Below are 8,216 nucleotides of genomic sequence, written 5' to 3' on the forward strand. Positions count from 1 at the left end.
AGAAGGCAATAAATATTTACACATAATAAGGAAAACAAAAACAATAATTGACAAAAACAAACAGTCGCACTGGAGAGCACTTAAATACTTATGTGCCTACACTTACAACACTAACAAAAATAAATAATATCATTATCATATACTCATACTCGTCGTATTACTCAAAAATAATGGCTTATCGAAAGTGAAAGTGGAACACATCTCGGTCTTGCGACTGACAGCTGTGATAGGCTGTTGTGGTTGGCCGCACAGGCGTCGCCGCAGCTGGTGCCACCACTCATTTATAGTATTGCGTAATTTGGCGAATCCAGTCCAAGTAGTGCGAAACGCGCACATACACACCGGGCACATTGGCTTGACCGCAACCGATGCCCCAGGACACAACACCGACCACATTCCAGATGCCGTTGCGTTCGCACACCAATGGGCCGCCACCGTCACCTTTGCATGCATCCTTGCCCTCTTCGCCGCCAGCGCAAACGAAACCGGGATTGAGTTTGTAATTGTAGCCGAGACGAGTTTGGCGCAATTGCGATTCGCATTGGTGATGAGATAAAATTGGAACATCGACCTCTTTCAGAATATTCTGGTATTTGCCGTGATCGCCGAAAGCATCTTTACCCCAGCCAGTGGTCCAGCAGCGGGAGCCGGTGAAGTCGGAAAATTTGTCAGGCAAACAAGCTGGACTGATGTGTGGGTTCTTGGTGAAGTCAACAGGGATGATCCAGTTTCAGTAGGGCCAAATCATTGTCCAAAGTACCAGCGTAGTATTCGGGATGAATATGTACTGAGACCACATCACGTTCGATGTATGGGAAGAATTCGACATCGTGGTTAACATCCCATTCACCTAGACGAGCGCGCAAGTCGAAACCGTTTTGCCTATAGTTTAGAAAAGAAAACAGGTTAATTAAATGTTAAGCCTTTTGATGATTTACTAAAACTTACGATTTAATGCAATGAGCCGCAGTGATTACGTGTTGTGCATCGATCAGTGTGCCGCCGCAAGCGTAAATCGATTCTTTGGGATCCTTCTTTAAGATGGCCACGTGCCATGGATATTCGCCGAACTCACTGTCGCCATCGATGTATGATGGGTTCTTGATACGGCCAGTGATGCCAGCAGCGTTGCGTGTACCACAGCGACCAAGTTGTTGTTGTGGGGCTGGACGTAATGGACGACGGCAGCAGACTTCGTTGACGCGGCAAGTCTTCTCAACTGGACGATTGCCATAATAAGCGCGCTAGTAGTAAAGTAAACTAGTTAATATACATACATATACTTATGACATAACACACAAAGAAATATATCAGTTTTATTAATATGACTCTGTCTCTAACATCTCCGTTTTCGGATTTCCGCTTTTACCTGTTCTGCCTTTACCGTTCGCGCCAATACACTTTCTCTACGTTCCGCAGCTTCCTCATGTTCAACCACATCGCGACGTCGCCGATCACGTGGAAATGTCACATAGTCGCTACCTTCAGCCGCACCAGGCGCTTGTGTGGGTATTGGTCGTAAGCTTTGCTCATAACGCAGGCTTTTACCTCTACGATTGTCCAATGCATTCAAATGATGCTGCTTACTGCTGTGCTCAACTGGCCCTCTGAAGGCCACACTGAGATTGGAACTACGTTCTTCGTATTCATTGTAATGCCCACCGGCGAAAATCTCACCACCATGTCCGCTAGAGCCATAACCGATGGAGTAATCAGGATGCGTTGAAGAGCCGCCGTAATAATTCGCGCCATGACCGCTTGCACCAAATCCGCTGGGAATTGGTCCGCCAAAATGAGCGGAGCCGTGGTTACTAACGCCGGGACCACTTGAAATTGAAGCGCCAAAATGAGCGGCGCCGTGACCACTAGCGCCGAAGCCGCTTGGAATCGTACCACCAAAATGCGCGCCACCGGTGGTTGGATAGGATGCATGTCCAGCAACAGCAGAAGGCCCAGGATAGAAGTTTGCTGAGGAGGTTGTGCCAAAAGATGTATGCTGTGTGGCGAAATGTTGCTGTTGGTGGAGGAACCCGGTATTAATTATAGTGCTTGCCGGTGCCGTTACTGTGCTGTGATGCTCGTAAATCGGTTTGCTTGGTATCACATCGAGAATAGTGGCACTGGGCAGTGAGGCGTCATATATGGGGCCAGGCGCGGTAACAGCATGCGGATGTGAATGATGATCATGCTCAAAATTACTGTAATGATCGTGATGATGATAATGTGTGTTGTGAATGTATTCAGGCTTTGACTTGAATAATTCACTGACTTTTTGAAATATGTTCGCATTTGGTGTGACATGAAGATTAACTAAGGGCTTCACGACTTTATCTCCGAACTCGGTTTTCTGCACCTGTACGGAGACCAATGGATTTACATTTAGAAGACCTAAATTCAAGCCATTCGGTCCAATCGAACCGAAGTGCGGATTCGGTGCTGGATAAAAGTCGCCTTGTGGATTTGCGGGATAACCACCACCACCGGTGGGGTAAGGCAATCCAAATGATACACCATATGTGGGAAGAATTTTACGCTTTATGAGCTCGATGGCTGCCAGATCGGGTATGCCAGTGCGCTATACATGGTAGATGTTTTTGGGGAGGGATAAGTGAAAAATAGGAAATGAGTAAAATGGTAAGGGGTTTAGAGCGGATGGCGCGTGTGTGAGGTTTTTGTTTTGGCATGCTTAGTACGCGTGCGACTTGCAACCGAATGGAATGAATGCTTTGGCAGTGCAGTTAGAGATGGAGAGTTTTTAGTGTGATTAGTTACATTGAGAGCGCGTCAAGAAATGTTGAAACCACAAGATTTAATTTTATTCATTTTCATAAGTCTCAAAGTATCCAATTTGTTTGCGACCAATTTGAACTATGTATATATTTTTAAGTCGGCTGGTTTGTTTGCTGGGGACGTGTATCGCGCAACGCGTAATATGGTTCATGAATGTGCTTGTGGAACGTAGTAGAGTGATGCGGCTTTAACCTGTGCTGCCAATTAGTTTGTTATACATTTTTGTTTATTTTTGCGGATTTTTAGAGACGAAATTAATCGGGTTACAATTATCAAAACAACATAAAGGTATTAGTAAAATTGGACTTTCTGTTACACTTACCCCTTCAGCATCCAGCGGTAGATCGGCTGCACCATCGTCGGACTGCTTATCTTCGGCCGTCGCCTGACGTTTGCTGCGTTTACTTTCCTCATCTTTCTGTTCTTTCTTTTCTTCCTTTTTATCGTCAGTTGCGCTAACGGTCGCATTTGTTGCAGTTTCATCACCCAGAGCTTCAATGTCTTTACCCAAATTACGCGGATCGATGGCCAAAATCAAATCTTCTTTGCGTCCAATACGATCGGCAGCAGGGCATTGATTAAATGGCACACACTGACAATCCACGATTTGTTGACGTGACGTATCATATCCACCTTGGTATTGACCACCCAAACTGTTGCCGATGCCGTTGTAACCGGCCGAAGTACCAATGCCGCCAAAGTTTTGTAACTCTTTCTTATAATAGTCGGGATTCTGACTGTGGTAGCTGCCGCTGGCCTGTCCGAAGTTGTTGGACTGTCCAAAATTGCTCGATTGGCCGAAATTAGTGGATTGTGCAAATCCGCTCTGTCCGAAACCGCTAGCGCCAGCATTTTGTTCGTAAATACCACCTTGACCACCAGATATACCAGTTGGTTCGTATACGCCTTGTGCGCCAGCATTACCAAAACCTCCTGTAGGTTTGTAAAGGTCAGTATTGGGTTTCTCGTAGTTGCCGAAACTGTTAGCTGCCGCCTGTGAGAGCAAACCACCTTGTGAAGCACCATTATAACCGGCATTAAATGCATTCGATTCGGTGAAGCCACCTTGTGTTTGTGGTGTGAAGGAAGCCGATGATTGTGCAAGAGCCGAAAAGTCGGTGTTGATCGATTGGCCAGCGCCAATTGGTATGGGTACTGTAGGCACCTTAGCGCTAGCTTCACCGCCCTCGACATGGTGGAAATGGTGGTGTACATGCTGTTGCAAGCCACCGGCAGGCGCTGACACAGGTATGGCATTCAAGTTACCAACAACTACTTTCGAAGACGAAGCTGAAGAGGCCGAAGATGATTGATGTGCATAGAAATTTGTTTGGGAGGAACCAGAAGCCTGAATTTTCTCACCGATGGGATTTTCAAAGGCATACGGTGGTGGTGGTGCATCGGAATTACCAGTATATACTGGACCTGGTGGTTTACTGCCATAAATAATAGCGCCAGGTGGAGGTTTGTTAAAGGTATTTGGACCTGTCGTGCCAATTGCTGATGGTGGTGGATTTTCCAAATATGGGCCGTTATATACCGGACCGCCAGGACCCGACGGACGGAAAGGTGGTTTGTAAGCGCCTTCATAACCTACCTTACGTGGTGGTCCAAAAGAGTTCAAAGACGATGGGGGTGGTGGTGGAGGACGGCTGTTGAAGTGACCGGGTGGTGGCATAGGTCTGGCCGGTCCATATGGACCGCCACCAAATGATGATGGTGGTGGACCTTGTGCGTAGATGGATTTGAGTAGTAAGGACGCTTCTCTTCAACATCACAACTCATTAAACCCAGTCCGCAAAGCTTATCGCGTATAAGATTGCGTGCTTGCAAATCGTCACCTTGTTGCAACGCTTGATCGTGGCATACGCATATATAAAATACGTCATTCGTCGTGAGTATTGATAATTTGATCGATAATGGCATTGATGTCGGTATTCGTGTCGTTGCTGTAGATCGCTTCATGCACACCATAATTACGACCCTGTACCTCTACGGGCTGCACTGCAGCGGCATCTGTTTTCTCAGACTCCGCTGAGCGTCTGCTGAGCATTGACTCCTTCGTGGGTTCCCAGCCGCCACCCCAAGTTGATTCCTCAGCGTTGCTGAGAGCAGAGCCTGCCAGCAGTATGGCGGCCATAAAAGCCAAATGATGTGTTAATCTCATAGTGCAGGCGTCTGTGCTGTAAAAGTGTAAAAATAATAAATAAACGCGTGATTAGTGATTGCGGCAAACGGCAATGAGGTAACAACTGAAATGTTTCACAAGTTCAATGATTTTTACTACTCGTTCGCTGCTCACGCGTTTACCGTGCGCCTAGTGTGTTAATTAACCTAAATATTAATGATGGCGCTAGACAGATTTGTGGTCATTGTGCCACTTTGCAGCCGCGGCTTTTGCTTTTGTTGTCGCGCTTTCGTAAAGATCAACAATAAATATTGTAAAAGCATTGCGGCAATTGCCAGCAACCGGTTTGCCGGCTCTCTGCCATTGCTGCGGAGAGCTTAGCGCTCAGAGCGGCACAGCACTGGCAGTGAGTCACGCTTGAGGTAGCAATTGCTTGTGCGCGCTGTGGACGAAGTAAGGCGCGAAAGACTTTTACTTTCGTTTTAAGGTCGTTAGCTTGAAACGAAAAAAGAAACACAACAACAGCAAGAAATTAACTGGTGTGATGTTGCAAGTCGCAAAAGTGGAGTGCGGATGTACACCAGGTGCGAAGGCGCCGCTGTGCATTTCGTGTGTATTATATTTACTCTTAGTGTAAACCGCTCGGACTGATGTAAGCGCTTAGGCTTGGCGCGGGAAGTCATTTGCATAATAAAAAAAGAAAACATGAACTTTTTTGCAAAACACAGGATTTAAATTACAAATACAAAATGTACCTAACGAGAACTTGATCCCGATCGTTCAGTTTGTATGACAGCTATATCTAAAATTTATTTGAAAAGGTTCTCCGAATAATGCACCGTTACCTTAGATAATAACCCATTCCAAATTTCGTGAAGATATCTCGTCAAATGAAAAAGATTCCCATACAAGCACTTGATTTCGATCGTTCAGTTTGTATGGCAGCTATAGGCTATAGTGGTTCCATATCGGGGGTGCCAACAAATGGGCAGTTTCTTGAAGCGAAATGAGCGTTTGCAAATTCTCAGAACGATATCTCAAAAACTGAGGGACAAGTTCGCGTATATGTGTACTGACAGGCAGACAAATCGACATGGCTAAATCAATCCAGCCGACTTTACTTTCTGGGTGTTACAGTCGGTACACTGCCTTGCGAGTTTTACAATAAATAAAAATATCGAACAAAGAATTTGTCTAAAATTTTGTACTTCTAACTAAATTTCGTGTGCGGAATCGTTGCGAATGCGGGAAAAGGCTTCAGTTCCATCAAAAACACAAGCCTAGGAGTGGTACAAAGCCTTTAAAGACTGTCGATAGAGATGTCTCGTTCTGGACGTAGGCCTTTCTCAGGCAGCTCTGGAAACCAAATGGTTGATAGTGGAGTAGTTATAGATACCATTCCTGTCCTTCAAATTACTGGGACCAGACGGTTTATTGCCGTCTCAGAGTTACCTAAAAGTCTGGTTACTAACCATTCTTAAATGAGCGCTGCAGATAAACTATATTCGCTCGTTATGAAAGAAAGTCAAGGTGCCATAAGCTCCAAATAAATACAAAGCCATTAGTCTTTTCTGATTCTTCTTAAAAACCTTCCAGGCCATTCAGCCTTAAGTTTTGGACATCTGTGAAGCTGTTGAAGAGATGCCTCATTCTGGACGTCCTTCGATCTCTTCAAACTGATGAAAATAGTAAAAAAAATGAAGGATACCGTTCGAATGGTTTTAGTGGATATTTTGGGTTTGAAACGCGTTCTTGCTCGATTCGTTCCGATAAAACTGAATTTTTTTCAAAAAGGGTACCTTAAACAGGTCTCTTTAGACATGCTTGATTGTGAGAATTAGAATCCCACATTCATGAAGAGCCGTGATAACTGCCGATGAGTCATGCAAGCAAGTCAACATTCACCGGAATGGCACCCGTTTTCAGTCGATTGTAGAGATCAAACAATAGTATTCACTGAAGGAGCTGAATTCCATCCCAAAAAGTGGTTAGGAAAAGTGTTTCGAGAACTGGAAAAATCGTTGGCATATTTGGAAAAAATGTATTTTTCTAAGTTGGTAGGACTGTCTTTTGAAATTTCGATGAGTTAAAAAATTTCAATTTTTACTTTTATTCATAAATGTGGGAACCCTTTATAAGCCAATTTGACACAGATTTCTAAGTTTTTAATTTTCAAAGAAAAACTAAAACCAAAATGCTTTTCCACTAATCGTTGCAAAATAGTATTGGCAGTTAAAACTTTGTGAAAAAAATCATGCCTTTGTCGGGTTCCATTTAGAGTCGAAATTTGCATTAAAATTATGTATTTCCTAATCACTTGGACAACTAAAACCTTTTAAGTCTATTTATGTCAAATTATGACAACTGTGTCCATATATTTCATAATTCCACTTTGGCTGCCAGCAAATAAGAAAAATATACAAAAAAATTTGAAAATATTTCAAAATGGTTTTCGCAACTCATTCATTGTTCAGTTCATTAAACCTACACTAGAGAGCGTTGTTGTTGGCAGTTTGCATTTCCTTAGTTGGTCTTTCGTTTAGCGCTCTCCTCGATAGTGATCATAATGCATAATAGAAATTTATGCACATTAATTTCGCATTTCACACGCGCGCTGCGAATTTGCAGCCAGTCGCCATGCAACAACTGCGCGTCATTTCGAATTCAATGGCAACTATAAATTTCTTGCAACTTCGCTTGCACTTTTACTGTTAACTTTTTTTTAATATTTCATATGTTTTTATAAATGCTGGACAAATTATGTTTTTGTGTTTGCTTGCACACTGTTTTTTCATATTAAAATAAAATCTTATATTTAAAGATTTTTATTCAAGCAGTTTGATTGACAAGCCTTTTACATACAATTTTTTTCACTATTGCTACACCTTTTACCTTCACTGTTGACACAATTAACGCTTTTTGCTTGTTTTTCACATTTCATAATTTCGTAAAGTTTTTGTTTTTTGTTTTTGGTTTTTGAACTTTTAATTTTTGCTTTCTGCCAAACTCACCTTCTTGCTTGTTTCGCCTGAATTAGGTTTCGAAATAAAAATAAATATCACTTAACACTCGGAAATGCTTAATTTGTCCACAATACTGTTGTTTGTATCCTTATGTAATAATGCACAAAATGAAAAGAGTAATCCTTGGCTCCTTTTCTGTTGATCGCGCTGTGCGCTTTGCTGGTGTTGGCTGCTTGACTGACTTTGTTTTGGACCTCACACAACATTTTATACCACTACCGCCCGTTGTTGGCTGGCAGAGCGCAGTTGCGGCGAGCTAAGCCGGCAAGCTCAAT

At 43.3% G+C, this 8,216-nt stretch overlaps 1 pseudogene; it reads right to left on the bottom strand.

Annotated features, from left to right (window-relative positions):
- Positions 1–277: 277 nt before the first annotated feature.
- On the bottom strand, positions 278–8,008 carry LOC120777949 (annotated as a pseudogene).
- Between the last annotated feature and the right edge of the window lie 208 nt (positions 8,009–8,216).

Source organism: Bactrocera tryoni, chromosome 5 (assembly GCF_016617805.1).
Source record: "Bactrocera tryoni isolate S06 chromosome 5, CSIRO_BtryS06_freeze2, whole genome shotgun sequence".
NCBI lineage: Eukaryota > Metazoa > Arthropoda > Insecta > Diptera > Tephritidae > Bactrocera > Bactrocera tryoni.